General features: G+C 37.8%; 1 protein-coding gene across 1 annotated transcript in view; it reads left to right on the forward strand.

The window, feature by feature from the left end:
- Positions 1-4,627, forward strand: part of Graf (GTPase regulator associated with FAK) — a 168,637-nt gene extending 164,010 nt beyond the window's left edge. Inside the window, exon 26 of the mRNA XM_089240022.1 lies at positions 4,151-4,627. The gene's annotated coding sequence lies outside the window, so the exon portion shown is untranslated. The remainder of the gene's footprint in view (positions 1-4,150) is intronic.
- Positions 4,628-24,895: the final 20,268 nt, after the last annotated feature.

Below are 24,895 nucleotides of genomic sequence, written 5' to 3' on the forward strand. Positions count from 1 at the left end.
GATAAATCATTTATGTGATCTATAAATCACAAGCTTCATAAATGCATGGCCATTAGGGGAAAGGAAAATCGGGTAAATGATAGTAAGGGAGCCAGAAGTAAATATCGGCTAGGTCAAAGTAGGCCCTTTTAAATGGTCCTTACGAAAAGGGAACTGCAGATGCCAAACATTTGAGAATCACTGTTCTAAAATATCCTAATGCATCGCTTACAAGGAAATTCATTATCATAAGATGCTCCGATTATGTATTGATCATAATTTTAATAAACAATGTTTTTTATTATGTATTGTATATTTTATTAATTTTATACATCTGAATATTTTATGTATTAAGGAATTGGTTCAATCAGTATGTGCAATACATCTAATTTTGAGTTGGCAATTTTTCGAGAGATATGCATCTCAGAGAATGATAATACATTTTTAAAGGATCAATGCTTCAAAATTACTGGTTGTAGGTGACGTTTGTGAAAGTTACTGAAATCATAGAAATGTGTTTATTTGATTATAACTAGGGATACATAATTTCCGTATTTATGAAATAGATGCAATGAATGCAAAATTTGCCATTTTGGATGAATAAATGTGAAAATTTTATTTTGGCAATTTTTCTATGAAATCTTGATAATTTACACCTTTTGAAGCAAAATAGGTATTAATATTGATCATTTAAATTCTAGAACTGTAAACTAAGTACAATACTTTTAACTCTTGACCTTGTAATTAAGCTTTAAAAAAAATTATGTCGTTAGTTTAGTCCAGGGGGGGGGGGATTTTTCATCCACAACCCAAAATCAACAGCATGATCCACTTCATGGCCCATCTGCTACTTTTACTTTAAAAATTTATTGTTAGATATTTTTGATAAACGAAATGTTTAGTTTTCGAACTTAGTAAAAACGAGTCTGTGGTGTCTCAACAGGTGGGCGAACAGGGCTTTAGCCCAGAATCAAACCAGGGAAGCCCAAGTTATTGAAAGCCTTTAATAGTTCTGAAATTATTTCTTTCTTAAATTCTGAATTTTCATTAAAAAAAAAAATTCTGGAAGAATTATATATATACTCTCTTTAATTTTCAATTATCTTTCATTAATTTTATAATTACTTTTCATCAGTTCTTGAGTTTTTTTTTTCTGTGAATTCATGAGTTATTTTCCACCAATTCTCGAATCCTTTTCCATTAATTAACAATTTTTTTTTCTATTAATCTTGGATTTATGAAAGAGGATTCTGGTGACCCGTCGCAGGAGCTCTAGCAAACCAAGCTTGAGTCATAACCCATAGGTCAAAAACCCCTGGTTTAGTTCGTTCTTGTTAATGAATGCAATTTTTTTCTTAAATATTTTTGCAGATAAATGCAATTTTTATTTGGAAAAATAATTTTTATTGCATATTATTATTATTATATATATATATATATTTTTTTTTTTTTTTTTGTGAGTGAATGCTAAATTCTCGATTCGGAAAATTTCTTTTTTTGCAAAATTTTGATTTAATACTTGCGAAATTTACGTATCTCTAGTTATAACCTAAAAGAAAGAGACGAAATTGAAAAATACAATGCTTATTTAAAAACTAAATTACGTGAATCTCAACATCGCTGCCTTGAGACGGATTCTGATGTAGGCCTACATATCAGATTCAGAATATCAAAGAATATGTTTTCTTAGGAGAGATTATTTGATACACATTTTCTACAATGCTATTATGGTTTTTTAATTCTAACCGTTTGATATTGTCACTTTTGATACAAAATGCTTCCTCTTCGATATCAATGGCTGACCATCATGAGCGCATATCTTCCCAAAACTCTATATCCCGACAATTTCTTATCATAGATACGGCAATCAAATTTCTGTATATCATTCGCAACATATCATATAATTTTATGACAATATATTTGAAACCAACTGGTCATAAGAAATTAAGTAAACAATTGATTCCGGAAGGAAACCAACATGTTACTTAATCTTGGTTTGTAAAAATAACAGAACGTATTACATATGGATGTTGTTATCATTAAACCAATATCAATTACATCGGTAAGAGACTCATGATTTATTATGGTGCCGTGCAATCAGTCCCAATACTAAATAGATATATTTCATAATTAAATTGTATATTAACACTGACCGTCATAAAACTTTCATTATGGAAAGTTGCAAAATATATGCTAGTCAATGATATTTAGATCCATTTATTGTGTTTTTCTATCATGTTCATGTTTGCGACATGTCTATGATTTTGTCAAACTATGATTATTATTTTTCACATTTGATTATGTCATCGAATACACTGTTCAACAATTTTTTTTTTCAAGTTGCCAAAGAAATGTTAACGGTTTTAGGGTATTTTCGGACTGCAGGTGTCGAAACTGGTGTGGGTTTTGCCGAATTGGTTCTAGTTTTTGAGATAATGCATATTCTCAACATTTCAAAGTAGGCTGCAACCATTAATTTTTGAGTTGAAATTTTACTTGTAATCCGTAAATTATTTTACCCATTTTACTAATTATATTGTTACATTCATATCATCAGACATCAGGGATCTACTACTATGTTCAGAAAGTTGTGAAACTTATTTTATTATGGAAGAATTAATACAGGTAGAAGCTGTTTATTTATTGTTTGCTTCAAAGTAACTGCCCTGTGCAATTATGCATTTTTGCATTTGCTCAGACAGAGCTGTAAAAGCAGATTGCAAACTATTTTTTCTCACCTCCTACAATGTCTTCATCACTGCTCGTTGCACTTCTTCACAACATGAGAGTCATTGCTTCTTAAGCAAATTCTTCATCCGAAGAAAAAGGGGACACTCACATGGGGCAAGATAGGGGAAATAAGCCGGTTGTGGAAGTATCAGAACGTGATGTTTTGATAGATCATCTGACACTAGGAGGGACCTGTGAGTCTTTAAATGTCTGCATGATTTGATGAGATGCGAGCGATCAGATCTTTGAAAGGATAAGTCATGGATGCTCCGTCATGATTAATGAGCCATCTCACAGGTCCCTCTGGTGTCAGGTTACCTATCAAAACATCACATTCCGATACTTATACAACAGCTTATTCCCCTGATCTTGCCCCAAGTGACTTTTTCCTTGGTTAAAGAATTTTTTTAAGGGTAATGATTCTTAGGTTGTGAAGAAGTGCAACGAGCAGCAATGAAGATGCTGTAGGATGTAACAAAAATAAGCTTGCAATTCGCATTCACATCTTTGTACGAACAATGACAAAAATGCATAACTGCACAGGGTTGTTACTTCGAAAACAACCACCAAATAAACAGGTTCTATCCTCTCCAACGTAGGTGCTTGGTTGAACTTGAACCACTGAAAAAAAAGTGGTTCCACTTACCTCAGTTTACCTTAAACTGTTTTAATTGTATTCTCAACTTATGTGTCGTACAGATTTCATGTGGCACATGTATAGCCTGCCTATTGTATCATGTATTTTTGAAGATGTGCATTTATCAATTTAAAAATAGGCATTGCTTAGTACAGAGCTGGACAAATCCCAGGCACCAGGTCGCCATGGAGACTAAGAAATTGGTATTATCGCCTAAAATTTGCTCTTTGTATAGTTACTAAATTGCAGGCTGAGCGCAGCATGAAATGTTTGGAATTTATATCACCATATCTGCCAACATGAAAGAGGGCTATCCTGTCTTGAGAAAGTCAAAAGAAGCGTTATTTTGGGCCTTTTTCTTCAGGTAAAATTTCTGTTGGTACCTAGATTTTTTTTGTGATTTGTCCAGCCCAGACTTAGTATTATTAGTACTGATTATCTTTGGTATGTTTGTGCGCTGCTTATGTATTACTGTTGAAATTTTATTTTCAATTTATTTCAAAAACTAAAACCAATCTGACAAAAACAATGCCAGATTCGGAATCAGCCCCCCCCCCCCAAATTACTCTAAAATATCTTTGGCAATAAAATCAGTGTTGAGCAGTAAATAAAAGCAATCATAACGGAGATTCTTTCTGTATTATATCGTTCTGTAATATAACATATTATATTCGTCTCAATGTAAAAATAGCTTTTTCACACCTTTTTTTGATTTTTATATTGACAATTTTTTTATATACCATTTATTTCGATGTTGCATTGTTTTATTCCAATCTGTCTTCTTTTCTTTTTTTTAAATGTTAGTCTATGAGGGCTTTGTGCAACAACATGCATCGATGTCACCAGCTGCGCTGAATATTTAATTATTATTTTTTAAACACATGTTGAGATTAGTCTAATCGAAAGTGTTCGTGTGTTTGTGTGTATGTAAATAGATATACATGTATTTATCTGCAAAATGAAAGTATATAATGGTTTTGTAATTACAAAGTGTTATGTAGGTTCGAGACTAAATTGTTCAGAATAATTTTAATTACCCTTTCGTAATGCTTTTTTTGGAAAAGGCGAATTTATTTAGGGCAAGAATATCATTGATATTATTACTGATTGTACAGCAAGTAGTTTTTTTCCCTCTGTGATGATGCTCAGATTATTATTAAAAGTGTGGTCAGAATGAAAGGAAATGAATGGTATGGATGTATGTGATATATTTATTGCACAAAGTTATTATATATATATATAATGATATATATAGAGTGGAAAATTAAAAGACAGATTCATTCCCAAAAGTTCTCTCAGTTTCTATCAATCATAATCCACATTCGTGAATGACCACTGACAAGGTGGTCGAAGAAAGTTTAAGGACAACAGAAAAATCATCATATCTCAAAAACCTGTGAATGTAAATACAGTACACACTGCTTAATGTGATCACATCAGAACATTTCTGATAACAATAGCCGAATGGTAACTATACATCGAGCTTATATTACTGGGGGGAGCATGACGTCAGCGGTCTCCGCCTTGGCAGTGCTGAGAACGGTGTCCCCCAACATCTTTCGTCGGAAGACCACGTGATCCGGTGAAAACAAACACGATCTCCCATAGAGATCAATGTTAAAATTGCCGATTTTAACATAGAATTGCAGAAATTTAGTAAGGTTTTCCGCCGCATCAATAATTTTAAAAATTGAATTGAATTCTCGATTTTCGAAGTATTGAGTTCGGTTAGAGATACGAAGCCCAGAAAATTAAATATAAAATAATGAGCCAGACCCACTTTTGAGGTTGATATCCATGCAATGACAGCTTTTTATTTATATCTCAAGCATGAAAATAAAAATTAATGTCTCCGTATTGTCTTATATTATCCAATTGCATCAATCCATATAGTTTAGGATGTTTTGAAATTAATTATGGAATTATTTCTTTATTCATTACTTCTGGAGTAATTGCTTTAATCAATTCTGGATTTGTTTCTTTCATTATTTCTGAAATTATATTTCATTAATGCTGATATTATTTCTTTTACTAATGCTGGAATTATTTCTTTCATTAATTTTGGAACTATCTTTTACTTTAATTAATTTTGGAATTATCACTTCATTAATGCTATTTTTTAACATTGATCTCTATGGGAGATCGTGTTTGTTTTCACCGGATCACGTGGTATCCTTGCATTAGATGTAGACGACGTCGCGGCGGCTGGATGCTCCCTCCAGTAATATAAGCTCGATGTAACTATATCTTAAAGAAGTCTCGTTTGCAAGTACGGCGACCATAAATTCTATTTGGTCGAACGGGACTTATGGTAAATGGGTATTGGTAAAACGGAACAACTGTTCCTTTTCCCACATAATTGGTTGCAAAATGTTCAAAGTAAAAAAAATTGTTTATTTTTATTTTTATTCTACTCTAAAATGGGAAATTTTTTTCTTTCCTTTGAGCTAAAATCCTGCATTTTTGTTATTTAGCTTATTGTGAGGCTTAAAATGGAACTAATTTTTTATCACACTAGCTATTAATACCCGGTGTTGCCCGGGTTTTCTTCAATGAGGCTTTTTTGGATCACGTGATATCTCCCTCTTTCTTTGAGGGACATACAGACCGTGTCTAAGTTCACCAATATGGCGACTTCCTGCGCGACTTCATGAAAGAAACAAATCCAGATTTAAAGAAACGTAAAAATAAATAAATATATATTTTCTTTTTTTAAAGGGTGCTAGGTATTTCAATCCCCCCCACCCCCGAACTTCAAGTTATCCATTTCTGCCTGTTTCTGCTTCAGCTTAATTAAAGCTGTGGAATTTTTTCGATGTACTTTACGGGCCCATAATTAATTTTAAAACATCCTAAACTATATGAATTTATGTAGTTGAATATTAAAAGACAATACGGAGACATTAATTTTCATGCTTGAGAAGATATAAATAAAAAGTTGAAATCAATGTTATTGCATGAATATCCAACTCAAAGTAGGTCCGGCTAATTACTTCATATTTATTCTCCTGGGCATCGTATAGTATCTCTAAGCGAACTCAATATTTCAAAAATCGAGAATTCTATACAATTTTTTAAATTATTGATGCGACAGAAAACCCCCACCAAATTTCCGCATTTCTACATTAAAATCGGCAATTTTAACACTGATTTCTATGAGGATCACCCTTTTCCTGACCCTCAAAGCGATGCTGATGATTATGACGTCATTCAAAAACTCATTACTGGGAGTATTGAAAATGTGGCAAACCAATATAAAGGCATAAATATTATACATATACTGACAGCGTTGAAAAAATTACAAACTATTGTAAAGGCATATACCAGCACCTCCTAGAGAGATTGTTGAGGTCCTGAAACCATTGTTGCCCGATAGTGTTTCGCCAATTTCGGGCACTTGCCCAAGTCTGACAAATTTTTAAAGTAGCCTATCGTTCAAGTCGAGTCACATTTGATATATATGCAAAATTTTGCGACGATTGATCTAAAATTGTAGATTTGTATAGAGAGCATGCAGACACAGACAGAAAATCAATTTTATATATGTAGATGTAACGATTTTCTTTCATGTACATCTGCCTTCACCATAAGAATGTAATGCCATTGCAAAAGCAGTTTCACATGTACATGAATCGCAGCGAATGCCACGAATTGATTACGACATAAAGTACAGAAATGCTTTTGTCAACAGGAGGGGGAGAGAACACCTTTTAGTCTCCTACATTGTCTTGCAGCCTGATAACGATAACTTACTGGGGAAAAAAACCAATAAGTTTGGCTGAACCTTGACGTTAGAATGCGATAAAAAGATAACATTATCCGAAGTCTGGGGAAACTATGAACGAAAATTTTCCCATGTTATGATATTAGTCCGTTCCGTTCTTGGAAAAAACGTGATAACACCACCCGAATGATTACATTATCCTTGATTTTAATAAGCAGCGTCGACTGTATATGAAAATTTTAGAGCGATAATTACAAGTGGAACTAAACATTTTCCGGTGAAATAATTTTGATCAGTGCTGCATTGATGTCCGGAAAAATATTGTTTAAATTATAGTGACGGTCAAAACATGGAAGAAAGTATAAAGACATGCGCGGGCGTTTTCTTTTGGACGTCGGTCGGGGGAAAGAAATTCATTTTTCTCATGTTGTCGTAACAGCCGAGACTGTTTGGATCAGTGATGCCCCGTGAAATCAATTTTTTTTTCCCTGAAAGTGTGTAGATGGCCAAAAACAACATATTTATTGGACACTGAAAAGGCAAAATATAAATCCTCTCAGAGAAACGGTTTACGGAAAATTCACCGCCAACAATTACATTATCTCAATCAATCACCTAATCACTGGTCACTTGCTCCATCACTTAATCACTCATTCATTTACTACGCCACTCACTAAACACTCTCACTAGATCACTCACTCACTCACATGCTCACTAGATCACTCACTCACTCAATTACTAGGTCTCTCACTCACATACTCATTAGGTCACTCACTCACTCCTCTCTCACTGACTCAGTAACTCAATCGCTCACTCCCACGCTAACTGACTCGCATCGAACTGTTGTCGGTGAATTGTTAGTTGGTGAATTTTTCGGCGATGAATTTTCCGGCGGTGAATTTTCCTAGCGGTGAATTTTCCTAGTGGTGAATTTTCCGGCGGTGAATTGCTGGCGGTGAATTTTCCGGACACGCAGAGAAACCGCAATGCCTAGTCATGAAATTTCGAAAAGAATTAAAAGAACATGGGCGGAGATACGGGGGGTGGAGGGCATTCCCCCCCCCCCCCCAGCATCAAAGGGGAAGTCGACTCATCTAATGCATATATATATATAGATGAATTGATATCATCATCATCATGCCTCCCCCAGCAATAATGACCGTGCCCCCCCCCCAGACTTCCAAGTCTCTCCGCCTATGTAAAAGATTGTTAGTTGCAGTTTCATAAATGGACTTGAGAATTATGGACTGAAAATGTGCGCAAGAAGGCATCTTTCTCTCGTCAGAAAAAGACAATTATTCACAGTTTTTATGTGAAAAAAAGCTCTGTGTTATTTAGAAGAAACACAACTTGCCTTGCACATGTATAAATTGTGCCTAATGTGATAAAAAAAAATGCCTTTGTATGCAAAAACCAATGTAGTCAGTAACCGTCTTAATGCATGGGCCCACTCTGGAGCCTCACAAAAATGGGATCTGGTTGAAATTTTCGAGAATTTGTCTGATAGGGCCTCAGAAAAATCACTTGACTCGGCGGCCCATGATGCTCTTAAAACACTTAAAACAACCCTGGATGTAGTACAACCTCCCTCCACAATACAGCGATTGTATTTGGCCCAAACAGCATATATTTTTCGGTGGTGAGAAGCAATTTAGATGAGCTCGATGGTTTTAAACATTATGGCCTATGCAGTGACAGAGCCATATTTTGGAAATACAGGCATATCAAGACAGTTTCAGCAGAATTTATATTTTAATTTTTAGGCACTTCTCACATTACTCTAGGACAGTTTTTTGTTCCAACCGGACAAAGCTTCTGCACATGTTCCAGAGTCTAAAAGGCAGGAACCCCGGAAATCAACAATGATTATTGTGGCAATCAACAACTGTGCTGCTCGAAATGTGTGCATTTTAAACATTTCTTTTTAATGTATGTCATATAATCATACGTCGTGATTATAACAATTTTACAGTCAGGAAAAAGAAACCCACATATTTGTGACACCAGGGTCAGAAAGGGCTATGGAATTTATGAGAAATGGCCTACGCTTGACAGCCCTGCGTGTTTAGATTCTTGCAGATACCTTTATTCAATGTAGTTTCGTGCTACCGCCAACAGCTGCGATATATTGTTCGCTACCTCAGCAGGCTTTCAGATTTATAAACAATGCGTCGGATGATACAAGAACACTGTTTACCGTTTCAGACACTACATTAGGTCGATAGCGGTAATACTCTTAAAAATCCTACACAGGATATATATCAAGTTTGGTCCGGTTTAACAGAAGGGAGCACCAGCGTTATAAAACGACGCCTACGACGACGACACCTGCCGAGCCAACACCAGAAAGCGTTTATTTTTTTTCCCCTCGGTACGAAGGTTTTACCGGCTCGATGAAGAAGGGTAAGTCGTCGAAGAAACTCGCCAACGTGTTCCTGGACTCCGTTGACGACGTCTTCAGGTCCCTGAATCCCGAGAACCCGGTATCTCCCGCGGTTAAGAAGACGGTATCGGAGATAATGGAACGCCTCTTCCTCGACCTGGTCCACAAAAGCACCAGCTTCGCTGGCAGCGAAAGACTCGAGACGTCGCACGTGAGGAGGGCGGTCGAGACCATGATGAGCAGGAATTTAGCGCTCTACGCCAATGTAGAAGGTTCCAAGGCGGTCGTGATGTACGAGGTGGGTTACCTACGGCTGTCGACGGATGATGATGATAATGATGACATCCAGGGATAGGAACGGGAAAGTGGATGACCACGATGACCTGTGTCGAGGGAAATTGTCTGTGGGAGGGTAAAATTATGAATAAAAGACGAGTAATTTTGAATCCACATTTTCTTTTCGTTTGTAAGTTGGTGTTTATGCTTTGGTTAGGTGTAAAGTCTACTGATTAGTAGGTAGCCAGGGCCGTTTAAAGATCATCATTAGCTTTCAGGCGAGTAATGTTTAGAGCCATCCCCCCTCCCATCTGGCTGTATTTACCACCCTGCTAGTTTACATGCTCAAACGACTACTTTCATGTCATGTCCAGCCTGGCCCAATACTTTCAAAGGTTGCTCATGGGTGAGTAGAGCTGTCGCTCCACCATTGGCAATGATCACCATACGTTGGAGCATAGGCGGAAAAGGGGGAGGGGTTACCGCTACCTTCGTTGAAGAGGTCATCCGCTTATGTGTTGGGGGCTGGTCGAAGAGAACGATCAAGGCCTTTCAACCCCCCTCCCCCTAAAGACCTGTTTGCACAAGTCAAATAATTTAGAAGTAAACAAAATTTTAAGTCGTCAAGTGCTCAAAAAACTGTCCCAACGCAGTAGTCAAGCAGTCAATGCTCATTACATAATACGAGGCCGCGCCCACTAGCCCATGCGCATAAGGCCTACTTAACCGAAAAAATATATTCCGGTTTATCTACTTAACAACTTAAGAACTAAACGGCGTCTAAACGACCCTTAACATCTGCATGCATTTTAAAGTCCTTGATGACTTAAAATTTAGTTCATTACCAAACTACTTGACGCGTGTAAACGGACCTCAAGTCAAAGGAGCCGCATCTTGCAATTTGTCTGGTCATATATTGGTCGAAGAACGCCAACAGTCACAACACGCAGTGTGTTCTGGAAGCAAATAATCGCCATGGAACATTGGACCAAGCTGGGCTGGGCTAGTGTATAGACACTAGACAGAGTATGTCGTGGTGCTTTGTTGCAGCAGGGGAGGTAAACATTGGAAGCAAATATTGGCGAATGACTATTGGACCAGGCTGGACATGAGTGTGGCCCTAGCTTTACTCTCGAGAAATTATAACTAGTGCCGCACCTTACTTTATAGTTCATTAGGGCATGGCTCGAAGCGGGAGGTTCACGGAAAATTCACTACCGTGCAAGAACAGTGGCAACACTGCGGCTGTTCACCGCTAAGAAAATTCACTGACCAACAATTCATCAACGGAAAATTTACCGCTGGGAAAATTCACCGATACGAGTTTTACACGAGTCAGTTAGCGAGGAATGGCCGAGTGAGTGAATCGGTAAATGATACAGTAGTTAGTGAGTGAGTGACAGAGGGCCATATTCACCGACATGGTTTAAACTGTAACCACAATTTTTGGATAAGAGATCAACATAGATTGGTTAAGAACCTGAATTTAACCAATCTGTGTCGATCTCAAACAAAATCTAATTGTGACTAGCTTAAACCATGTTGGTGAATACCGCCCAGAGTGGTTAATGTTGGTGAGTGAGCGATTGACAGAATGAGCGACCTAGTGCCTAAGTGCGTGACCTGGTGATTGAGAGCGTGTGACAGACTGAACGACCTAGTGAAGGAATAACATAGTAAATGACCTAATTAGCGACTGAGTGAGCAACAAGGTGATTTAGTGTATAACGGAGTGAGCGACATTGTGAGTGAGTGACGAATGAAGTAAGTAACCTAGTGGGAGTAAGTGAACAACCTAGAGATTGAGTGACAGAGGGAGCGACCCAGTGAGTGAGTGGTAGAATGAGCTACCTAGTGATTGACTGAGTGACCTGGCGAGTGAGTCAGTGAGAGCGAGCTAGCTCTAGTGATAGGCCGGTTTCGCTCATACTCACTCGTTCACTTGAATAGATGCATTTCAGGGCCGTCTTAAGAGCATCATGCGCCCTCTGGCCAAGTGATGTTTATTAGGCCCCACCTGGGAAATTCTCGAAAATTTCAACCACTTAGCATTTTTGTGAGCTCCCCTTTTTTCTTGAGGCCGCCGGGCCGTGTTCGGGTGGTCCCATGCGTCTCCAATACGTTAGAGGTTCTCACGAATATTAACGTGGAGGCGCGTCTGGTCTTTCGGTGGACCCATGCGTTAAGACGGCACTGGTGCATTAGTTCATTACTGATTGTTATAATATTAAAATTGATATTTTCAATAGAGTTTGTTAATAATGGACACTTTGGAAATATTATAATGTGATTTAGGGAAAATTCTTTGGTTTTCAAAAATTTTGCAAAATTGAATTTATAAAAATTTGAGTAAAATGATATATACTGTGATAAAACTTTGGGCCGATACCCTTGTGGAGCCCTGGGCAAATGCCAATGCGGAAATCGGGGGTAATTAACACAATGATTGAAATGGTTCTTTGTTTGCAAATGAACGAAGATCTGACAATGTAAGATGCGTTCAAAGCAGAGGAGGTCTTCAACCTTTTTACAGTTGCGAGCACTGCTTGTACCCATCATCAAAAGAAGAGCACCCTTACGGCAAGTTTTACGTATGAATGCATGAAAAGGCGATGATTTCAATCCTTGAATGCAATTGATCCTAAGTGTTCAACTGGAACGTTAATCAAGTGCTCGCGAGCACGAAATTGTACACGAGCATCGAGCTCTCTGGGTACTTCAGGGAGCACCGCGGTGCTCGTGAGCAACGGGTTGAAGATGCCTGGTTTAAAGGCATGAAAGTACATAATTATTGCACAGATACGAAATTAAAATTACAAAAGAAATTAGTATCTTTTAGAAAAACTGCTCAACTCGATATTTGGTGGGTTTTGCTGAATATTCCAACTCCCTTCTAGCGACTGCATGCGGCCCGCTGAGCCAGCTGTTGGCCACCCCTGGTATATATCATTGGCTGAATATCCTTCGATAATTTTTGTCAATTTTTTGTTCCATTCTTCACACACTACATCATTGACATCAGCAGATTCACCGCATAACTCCTTAAATACAATTCCGTGACGTGCACGAATACGACCCAATCAATCGTACACAACTGCATCTACACGGCATAGTTTCCCAAACTTCTCATTCGCCCCCCTTCTTCAGAATTTTTTTTCTCTCATCGCCCCCAACTAAAGTGAAACCCATAGGCTCTCCTATGTTAAATCCGTAGCTTATATCGCTCCTCGGATTATTCCGTCGTCCATCGGGGGCGATATTTCCCACTTTGGGAAACACACTGCACCAAGTTCTTCCCCGTCTTCGGAAATTTTTTTTTCTTGCTGATTTCGTTCTTTTTCGGCATTCTTCTTGCTAATGTTCCCTTTGCTTTAAAATGGAACATATCTGCGTCCTCCCGTATTTTTTACGTTTTTCACTGTATTCGATAACATCAATTTTTACTCTCCGGAATCTTTGCTCTTAGCGATAGAGAACAACGATTTTTAGAGCTGGCCATTTTAAACAGCGTGAAATAACGTGAAACATACGAGCACAACCAGAAAACTGACACCACAGTTGCCAAACATTAACAATTAATCAATCAATGGTTTGTTTTAGCAGGGTTTTTGGCTACAGCAAGGCCCTCTCCCTGCAGCTGGTAGAGATTTTCTACATTAAAAGGTAAAAAATATTAATCATTGTCGACTGCTCCCAGAAATTAAGAGCAGAGGAAAACAAAATAAAGGGAAGGGAAGAGTGGGATATCTTCAGCTGCACAGGGCAACGATGCAGCACTTCTAAAGCTAGAGGCCCTCTATTTTAGTCATGATAGAACAGAAAAAAAAAATCAATCAAAACGATGGGATGCCCAAATATATTTTTGGACCAAACAAGAAATAATGTTGGGAGGAAGAAAAATCAGATCTGACCACTCTAAAATGTATTTTTTTGAAAAAGGATCAATGAGGATAAAATTGCGAATATTTTGATAGAAAGGACACCGGAAAAGGAAGTGATAAGCAGATTCTTCCATTGGACAATAGAAACAGTAGGGGTCTCTATGTCTTTTAATAGTGTGTAAGTACTTGTTGAGCGGAGCTCGCTCGCAAATGAGTTTGTAAAGAAGGTTTTCAATTTTTCGAGATGACATCTTTCTGGAGATTTTATCAACAAAATTGAGGAAAATAGAAAATTGAGATGGACAAGCCACTTGAAGTTGATGTGAGAATGTCTCGGGTTCTGACTTTGTAGTCTTCAATGAAGAAACCTGCTGGAGTTGTCAGTGGAACAGAAGTGGTGGCTAAATTATGGACTGCTTTATCAATAGTTTCATTCAGAGAGATGTTGGCATGGCCTGGAACCCATACAAGAGTTAACGAGTTTATCTGAGAACAAATATGAGCAATAAAGTTATAGAGCAACAAGATGACAGAATGTGAGTGGATGCTAATATTGTTCAGGGCAAGGAGAACTGCTTTTGAGTCTGAAAAAATTGTGATGCTTGGGTTGTCTTGGATGTTGAGACAGTTGAGGCCATATGCAATTGCAAGAGCTTCAGCGGAGAAAACAGATGCATTTGGATGTGCAGTACAGGTTTTCGTGACATTAGCCTGGGGGAAAAAAACACTAAGAGTTGTATATTTGGCTTTTGAGGCATCAGTAGCAATAATGATGTTGTTGTTCACCGATTCAAAATATTCATTGAAAAGAATTGAAGAGAGGTTACTTTTAGGCGTTTTTTGGAATTCCCAAACATCAGTTTGAATGAAGACATTGTTGACAGACCATGGAGGAACCTTGTACATGAATGAGATAAATGAGTGCAGATTTAAGAAAATAGATGAGTTGGTGCATCTATTTTTCCAAAGAGGAGTATTTCCAAAGACAGAAGAACGATTCATAGTAGGAAGAATAAATTTTTGAGATGGTGAGCTAACTGCGGTGACGAGAGCCATATAAGTTCTGTTTAGAATAATGTTCTCCAATGATGGAATTTGAAGGAGGGATCTCATCTTAATGACCGAGGTGCTTCTGGGAAGACCAAGAATAGAGCGAATGGCTGAATGGTATATGGGATCCAGAGATGAGAAAGCTCCTGTAGATTTGAGATGAAGTATTTGTTTCTTCCAGTTCAAGGTTTTGTCGAAATAGATTCCCAGGATTTTGATGAAAGGGTGGTAAGGAATCTGAGAGTTATGAATTTTAAACGAAGGATGGTGATTAGTTTTTTTGCGGGAGAAAATGCAGAATTGAGATTTGCTAGATGAAAGTTGAAGACCATTAGTTTGTGCCCAAGAATTAAGAATGCTAATAGATTTCTGAAGAAAAACCTCTGCTTGGTATCCTAATGGAGAGCTGGCATATAAAATCAAGTCATCTGCATATACAAAAAGTTTCACAAAATTTGGAATTAACGGGATCAGGTCTATTGTAAAAACCGAAAACAGGAAAGGCGAAAGGCTAGAACCCTGTAGCAGACCTTTACTAATATGAAACCTTGGCGACGTATGGCCCCTCCAATGAATGTGATGATTTCTATTAGACAGATATGAATGGAGCCACTTGCAAAATACAGCACCAAAACCAATGTTGTAAAGTTACGGTATTCCAAACTAAACAGATAGCCCTGGTGGCCTTTCGAGAAACTTGTATAAATACAGGCAACTATATCTCTACGACAGCTTTCAGTACCTGTATTAGGACGAAATCCATAGATATTATGAGGTAATAAGTTGTGCTGAAGAGAGATCCATTGAAGACGAGAGAGAATGATTCGTTCGAACAGTTTTGTAAAGGTATTGATCACAGTGATGGGTCTGCATGAATTAATATCAGTAGAAGGCTTCCCTTTTTTTAGGATGAAGATAACTTTTCCTTCTTTAAAAGATTCGGGAACAGAAGATGTAATCCAAAGAGAGTTGAGATTTTGGAGGAGGAATTGAAGGATATCTGGAGGAAGTTGTCGAATGGCTTTGTTGGGGATATCGTCTGGACCTGGAGCAGAGTCTTTACCTCTTTTGATTGCTGATTGCAGTTCCTTGAAGGTAAACTTCGTTTCCAACTGGCTGTTAAATTCTCCAGAGCAGCTGGAGACTTGAGAACTTGTAGATTGAAGTTGTAGGCATTGGAATCTGGACATGAACGCTTTTGTTTGCTCCAGAGGGTCAATGAGCGTTCCCCCTTGGAAAAGAATGACTGCATGTGCCGAGTCATAGGTATGGGAACCAATATACTTGAATTTTCTCAAAATCTTGTAGATATGTACTGGATTGTTGTTTTGTCTGAGTTGGGAGTCAAAAAACGTAAATTTGAAACAACGAAATTTGTGTCGAAAGTAGCACGAGCTCTTTTGTATTCAATCCAATTCCTGACAGTAGGTGACTGCCTATATCTCTTAAAGGACTTCTTTTTTTAACAAGGAGTTGTCTGCACACACTCTGAGTTTAAAGGCATCTGCTGATTTTTAGTAGCGTCACAGATTACTCGAGCATTGTGAAATTGATCTTTGATAAAATTATATAAGTGATTAAAGGAGTTAAACACAGGAAATCTAGTGTTTGCTATGCCTGTGCTGAATTTGTTCCAATTGATGAAGTAGTGAGACTGTTGATGCGGGCAATTAATCCCACCCAGAAAAATCTTAACGGGAATGTGGTCACTACCATAAAGGTCTGACCCAGTAGACCAGGTTATATTGCTAAACAGATTAGGGCTACAGAGACACAGGTCAATAAAAGAATTTCTCTCAGCAGAGAAGTAAGTGGGGCTGGATGGAATAATGAGGGCAATATTATTCAGATTGAGCCAGTCATAAATTTTATTGCCAGAGGAGGAAGTTTCTCGAGACATCCAGGCTGGATGGTGAGCATTAAAGTCACCTGCCAGAATAAAAGAACCTCCCATTTTTCCTTTCATGATATTGAGGTAAGAAGTGGAGAAGGAAGATGAAGGAGGTCTGTAACAGTTTGCAATATATATAATTTTGTCATTAAAATAGACTGAGATGATGAGAGCTTCAAAATCGTCGTTGCAATATTGGAATTACAGTTTTGAAGGAATGTGTTTCTTGATAGCAGTGAGAAGACCTCTTTTATTTGAAGAGTTTTCTTGACGATAAATATGGCAACCAGGCAGGAAAAAATTTTTCATTGGATTCAAATGGGATTCTTGAATGAGAATGATGTCAGACTGTTCAAGCAAAAATTGTTTCACAGAAGAGACTTTGTTTTTTATACCCCTGGCATTCCATTGTGTGATAGAAAGACCAGATGGGCTATTAAGTCTATTGATTGAAGTGTTGAATGAAAAAAAAAATTGTGAAAGGACAAACAAAAAGCCAGGAGAGAACTTATCCCCTAAGATACACTAAAATGACTTTTTTTTCTTCACTTTTTCTTTCCCGGACGAAAAGAACGGGAAGAGGACCTTTGATTTTGTGATGGGATGAGGTCAACTTGCTCAATTTCACTCGAATCGGTGATCTTTCTTTTGCCGCCAGGTTCTTGAGTAATTTTTGCTGGTGGTGAATAAAAGGGTTGTAACAATGCTTTGATTTCATTTATCAATGCTTCCCTAAAAGCACAAAGTTCACTTTGAAGAGTGGAAGTAATCTGAGTATTTTCAGGAGGAGTACTTTTGGATGTAATCGTGGCATATGATTCTGTGTTAATAGATCGTCGTGCCACAGCGATAGAGACGTGACGCTCTGCTTTGATCTGTAAAACTTTACATTCTGTATTGTATTGGGCACACGATTTATCAAGTGCTGAATGAGAGCCTTTGCAATTGATACAGGTGAGTGTACTAGCTGTACACACTTATACATGGTGCTGCTCCCCACATTTGTCACAAAATTGGGCCCTTGTTGGGCCATATTTTGCAAAAATATTCCGGAACAAAAAATAAAAACCTGACGAACTTGTCAGCGAGAGAGAGAGATGCAAAAGGACAAAAAAAAAAAAAAATTTAAAATATCGGACACAAGAACAAAAACACAACCAACCGCAGGTACGATCTTATTCTTCCCAAACATTAACAAACTTCAAGACGAAATTTCATTGAAAAGTAGCCAAAAAAGTGGATCAAATATTAGAAATTGTGCTGCCATCTAGTGAGCTCAATTCGAACCAAAATAGCAATAATCGGTGTTCTTACAGGGGTTTTAGTCCAGTGGAGCGGATGATGAAAATGGTGGCCGTGACGGTATCTGAAGATGACCGTTAAGCAGGGGGTACGAAATACATTGTTTAAATAGGCTTGTAGTGTTCTGTAGCGCGTCTCTCAGTTGAGAACCTTGACGTAACAATATGGTATAAGGCTCGAGAGCGCAAGAAGAAGAAAAGCCTCAGGAGACGGAAGAGTGCAAAAACAAAATTGGACATTCGAAAATAAACAGAGAGGGAGAAAGAAGTGTGTGTGGAAGGATCGAGTAGGATCGTCATCTCATGTTTACGTTCTTATTTTAATTTCTTTTATTAATAAATTTCTGTTTATGTTTGTCATGATGAGTGCTCACTATTCAAAGAACAGAAGCTCACTACAAGGCTCTTCACAGGGATATTTTTATTTGGCCATAAAACACAGGGGTGTCTGCATCTTAGAGGGTGACCGTTAAGAGGGTGGCTTACTGTACAATCCCCAGTAGCACAACGATATAGTACAATATTTGGACCATATCGTTATATATCGAAATGTCAGAGGAATATCAGATGTCATAACTATGATATAGAACGATCTCGTCTTATATGGTGCAAATTATTTATGATGTTACTTGATCAAGTCTTTAATTTTTCAGCCGAATATGTATTTGATTCCATGTGAATAATCTCTACTTTGAAGGACAACAACTTGGGACAAAAAATTATTTTAATATAGTTTGAAAAACATAGATCTATATCGTGAACCTGACAAAGATCTATATCAGATTCTCGATATAGACCTGATATAGATCTATCAAAGAAAACATAGTTCTATATCCTGAACATGACATACATCTATATCGTGAACATGACATACATCTATATCGTGAACATGACATACATCTATATCGTGAACATGACATACATCTATATCGTGAACCTGACAAAGATATATATCAGATACACAATATGCTGATATATCACCATATTGTGTGCCTTTAAATAAAAATATTGCCTTAAAATAAAAATTTGGAGAAAATTTAAAGTCGAGCGTACAATTTTTTTGTTTGAATGGGAATTAAAAACGTTTGAATGAATAATTTTTCATATGAAATTTTTATTTTAATAGGATTAATTATGTTGATATATCAAAATCATTTCGTCAGTTATAATTGAATCCTTACTGTGTATGTTTTACATCGTAGATGTTGGTATTTTAGAAGGAGCGAGAACTTATCCACCGTAACTTTAATTGCCACTTTATAATTGCACATATTTTTTAATTTAAAAAAATTGCTTTTGTTTTTGTTGTATGTGTGCTTTTCTTAAAATTATTTATTTTTTTCCTTTAATGTTTTCATTTTTACCATACTTTGAGAATTTTAACTCTTTTGTGATGCATATTTTTTATTGTATTTTTTGTTTTATTAACATATAAATTAATAATTTTAAATAAATAATGTACTACACAATACATTAATTTGTTTGTGTTTTTTGTATTATATATAATTTCCTTAATTATAATATAATTTTTCAATTATCTGCCTTAAAATGATAAATATGTCTCACAATTTCTATTTTGTAATTTTTGTGCATACATGAAAATTAATAAATTTGATTGAAAATACAAGTAAAAAAATGATTACTTGTAATTTAATGTTATAATAAGAACTACTAACCAGTGCTGCAATGGTGGGTTGGTAAGATACGGAGTTAGAGATGGGAAGAGTTCAGGGTACATGGGTTCAAACCCGCCCACCTCCAAGTAATTTCACTTTTTTATTTCTTCCGAAAGGGCGCCATCTATCGTCCAAAATTTGAAGTATTTCAATATATCACATTCACGATATAGATCTATTTATCTCCGACTATGACTTTTTTTAGCAAGAACGATATCGTAGCCCGATATAGATCTATATTGGAAACTGAAATTTTACGACATAGATCTATATCTTTGTGCTACTTGGGATAACTCCTAATGCTTTTCGACACGCTACGGGGGTGTCGTCTTCAGAGAATGAAAATATCATGCTGACCGAGTATCCCATTTGCATTGATTACAAAATCTTTAATCTCGGTTGCTCAGCAGAACGAAAAATACATAGTTTAGCACTTCAGGCAGTAGTTAGTCATAGTACCCGTTGAAGAGATATGGAATCATGTCGATATAGCAGCAGACCCAGGAGTGATTTAAAGCATCTTTTTTTGTGTTGGATTCAAGTAGCCCCCCCCCCCCCCAGGGCTGAAGTGACTCCAGCTTACCGTACATAGTGTGAATACAAAGGCTTTTAACAGCTGGCTGATGCGAAAATATATTTTGGAAAGAGAGAAAATTCAACTGCGGGGAATCGAACCCACTTCCTTTCACTTTCCGGCCCTAGACCAGTAGCCTACTACAGAGGCAACGAATATCTTAATCTTTCCTAGGAGCTCGTGTGCACTGAACGGGACCGTACATGGAACGTCGGACCTAACTCAAAGCTCACAAAATTCCTGACAATGCCACCAGATCGCGACGAGCTTCTAGGAACGATCGAGAAATCCGTTGCCTTTGTAGTCTAGTGGTCTAGGGCGTTCACCCGGGAAGTGAAAGGACGTTGGTTCGATTCCCCGCAGGGCAGCTGAAAAAATTTTCTCTTTCCACACAAAATATATATTCGCATCTGCCAGCTGTTAAAAGCCTTAGTGTGTATGTATGGATAGTGACATCATCCTCGGATAGTGTGAATAACTTCAATCCTGTTCCATCATCATCGTCCCCTAATGTTTGGTAGCCCGGTGTGGCTGTACCTTACCTGCCTAATTCCAGCCCTGTTAACTAGCTTGTGCTAGTTAAAATAGAAATAGAGAATAGAGGGAATATTTAAAATTATTATTTTCAGATATATTTAAAATTTGATAGTTTGGAGTATTTAAATTTGATTTTGGATTTAACTATATTGAACTGTAGGTCTCCAGGCGCCGATAGCAGGCGACAGTAACCGATCTACTATAGTACAGCAAACAAATAATTGAACAATAGGAACGTAAATAAGAATGGTTGTTTATGGATGGTAGACATGTTTCTTGAGGGTTTAAAGTAAGTGGCGTCATGTCGATGGAAGAAGCTTTGTCCAAGCGGTGGGAACATAGTCCCAATTAAATGAAATACAATCACAGGCCGATGTAAGTAGATGGGGCAATCGCCATTCATTAGGGAATCTTTTAGTTACCGTCACAAAGCATCTGGTCGGTTGTACTTCGGGGGTGCCCTAGGCAAAAGGGATCGTCCGAGGAGTGTTTTCTTGGAGAAAAAGCGGGGAATCGTAGAAAATAAAGGGGACCAACGAATGAATAGACAAATTTCAAGATTGAGAATAGATGACGGCCATTTAAATAGAAGTAGAATCCCTTATTTAGGGGGTGCAATTAAAGTATGACAGATTATCTAAAATGCCGAGTGTAAGGCTGGGACCTGACTACGGCGCGGTTGGACGCGGTTGAGGTTGGGGGGGAAGGCATCATCTATAGTTTCATTCTGTCAACGCACAGATACAACTGCAACCGCTGAGCGCGGTTTTTTCAACCGAGAAAATCCACATTTTTTGGGACGGTTGGGGTAACCGGAAAGCTGCCATCATGTATTGCAAAGGCTTGCGCTCCCTGATGACGGTTCGGCTGGACCTGCGGTTGCTCTCTTCCATTGTCTATTAAGTGGTTTGACAAGGAGGGTGACGGGATTTCGGATGCACTGGACAAAGGAATTGCTCTCCTCAGGTTGCCATAAAAATGAGGGGAAAAGCAAATTCGAAGAACTGTATGGTGAAGTTCTATTCGACAGAAGCTAATTCTTTGTTTGGCGCTTTTGCACTGATAACAATAAAAAAAACCAATGAAGAAAAAAAAATTTTCTAACTAGTGAAATTTTTTTGCTCTACATGAGCACACATTAAAACTCGGTTATAATGACATTCATAAACTAACGTGATTACGCTAAAACCGAGATGTATATTTTAGAACACTTGAATGAAATGCATTGGATCCCGATTATAACGTTTTAGCAAAAAACCAGTTAGTTATCTCATCCAAAAGAGTACAAATTACCACGGGGCCCAACCATTTATAATAAATTCATAAAAAATTAGAAGTAAAAATAATCAGACATCTGAAGGAATATATTTTTATATTTGCAAATTCTCCATATCAAACTTTTGAAACATTTATTAAAAGCCTAAGTATGAACCGGGGATGAAATATGTCCCTAAGAGCTGCATTGTGTGTGTGTGTTTTGCTTTCATTATTCTGTCTTTTTGGTATTTATTTTTGTATCGTATATGAATGTGGCTGTCTATCTGTTGTTTTTGCAATGAAAAAAAAACCATCTAGGCCAGCGGTTCTCAACCGGTGCTCCGTGTGAACTCCCAAGGGCTCCGCGGCCCTCGAGGAAAAAAAAAGAACCAGTAAATTTGAAAAAAATAATTATTAATATTTTTCAATAAAAATAAATCAGTAACTTTGATGAATAAATAAAAAATAGGCCTACGGGGCTCCACCATAGAAATTATATACTGGAAAGGGCTCCGTGGGTCAAAAAAGATTGAGAACCGCTGATCTAGGCAAAACGTTGTATGCGGGTAATATCGAAGAGTGCACTAAGACAATTTTCACACCTACCGTTCTTTTCAAGCAGTTTTTGATTTACAAAGCCGCAACTAGGGAGAGCGGGTCCACTGTATCGAGTGCTGAACTAGAGGGGGCGCCGAATTGCCCCTTTAACACCATTCCTAACCTTTCCTTACACGGGGACGCCAAAAGCTTGCTAGCTCCAGTTAAAAAAGTATCCAGCTGCGGCCCTGTATGTACCTTAAACCTTGCAACATACATACTGATGTACAGGGCCACAACGACATGCGTGGTCAGCCGGGGCAAGCACGCATTTTGGCGCCCCCTTTTAATATTGAAGGAGAGATGAAAGGTTAACATTTGCGCTCCTGTCTGGCTCGGAGTTCGGAGCATCAGTCAGTGCCGTCTTAACGCATGGGCCCACCCGAGCACGGCCCGGGTGCCTCAAGAGAAGAGGGGCCTTCCAAAAATGAGATACGATTGAAATTTTCAAGGATATACCATGTAGGGCCTCCTAAAAACCACTTGGCCCGGGGGCCCCATAATACTCTTAAGACGACCCTGGCACCAGTCCCACCTGCTCCTCTCTAGTTGCGGCCCTGATGTCGTATGTACAGGGTGTAAAGCGGGCCGGGGTAGCAAGTTCAGAGGGGCGGCAAATTTGAGTAATTCGTGGTCAAGAACTTTAAATTATAACGTGAATAGGGGGCAGAGCAATTCGAATAGCCAGCACGTGGCGAAGCCATAAATCTGTGTCTGGAAAGAGATTTAGTGTGAAGCATGTAAATAATTTCGTATAAGGGGGTGGTTGATGATGTAAGTGACCTTCAAACCCCCCTCGCCCCTTTGTCATCAAATGTCCGCAAATCCGAAACCCCGCCCCCCCCCCCTCGATGCTGACGTAATACTTGAATCACACCAAATGAACATTTTTGGGAACTAAAAGGTCTAATGAGTATCAGAATGTTTTTTTAAAAAAATTTGATTTTTTACAGTTTTTAAAACATGAAATTCAGAAATTTCATTCCGATTTCCTATCTGAATTTTTTTTTCCTGACCATCAAAAGAAATATATATTTTTTTTAAACAGGAGAAAATCATTTTTTCCTTGACTTTCTTTTGGTCATATGGGGTTTCCCAAAATCACAATTATTGTGCTTAATTTCCATTAATTAGAAATTTAATTAATTGGAAATTTACTTTAATTACAAAGAAAAACGTGCTAAATTCATGGCAAATAATTTTCTTCAAGCCAAAACTTCAAAAATATGTTACTTAAATAGTTTTTTAATATATATGTTATTTAAATTAATTATGATGATTCCAGTCATCATATATAAAAAAATTTGTGCGATTTGGTCACGAATCGTAAAAGCATCAAAAATGGGTCAACTTGTAGGCTGTCTTTCTTCAACTCTGAATTAATTTCAAATGGCAAATATTGATACAGAAAATTAAATTTCATTACATGAATATTTTTATTAGTATATACAGTAAAACCCCCTCCTTTTTGTGAACACGGACAGGACAAAAAAATTAAATACATGTAAAATGGGTGACCGTTAAAAATAGGTTTGAAATTCATACGTTTTTATATTATACATCTGTAAATTATTATTTGTCCGTAAAAGAGGGAGTATCCGTTAAGACGGGGTTTTACTGCAATGCAGCTTATGAGCACGAATTTGCATGCTAACTGGAGCCAACTTCAGCTTGGCGAAAATAATTTAGCCAATCCCGAGATGTCACGTGACATAAAAAAATAAAAAAACCCGGTTGCTAACAGCAGTGTGTTTTTCATGCAAAATTTCACGGTTGCTGATAAGATCAACCGCGCCAGCCGAACCGTAGTGTGCCGGCAGCCTTAGTCATGGGAAGCTTCGATGTAGGTTAGGCCATGGCCGTTGGGGTTCTCGGGGTCCTGAAGGGAGAGTCGCTTGGACAAAGAAATTAGGGATGGATCGGCAGTGGCCAATCTTATGAATAAACCTTCAAGAAACGAATAGGAACTTAGAGATGATGGGTAAAATATCAAATCAAAATAAATGGGTGGAGTTTTCCAAGGGACGGGGGACGTCCGAAATGAAATCTAAAAGGGAAGAAAAAATCTGGATACGGGGAATTAGTTTTGGAGTTAGAGAGCAAGGCAGTAACGAAAGTAGACTGAAAAGAGATGACTGGTGAAAACGGGAGTTGTAATCACAGGAATCGGTTTCCTGGCTGCGATGAGTGTCTAATGGGCTAAAGACTGGAGAAGGGTCTCACCTGGTGAGTGATGCATGGATTATATTCTCTCTCCCATATGTGACATATAGTGTAGGTACTTGTAATTAATTGTTTTGGGGGCGAACTGAGGTGTAATGGAAAATCACGGGTCATATAATGTTCAGGGCCAAGAGCTTAATTGTTTTGGGGGCCAACCGAAGATTTTGTTAAGTATTTTT

The sequence above is a fragment of the Pholcus phalangioides genome, unplaced genomic scaffold, assembly GCF_987345545.1.
Source record: "Pholcus phalangioides strain wild (caught in Gottingen) unplaced genomic scaffold, Ppha-v1.0 ptg000012l_1, whole genome shotgun sequence".
NCBI classification, from domain to species: domain Eukaryota; kingdom Metazoa; phylum Arthropoda; class Arachnida; order Araneae; family Pholcidae; genus Pholcus; species Pholcus phalangioides.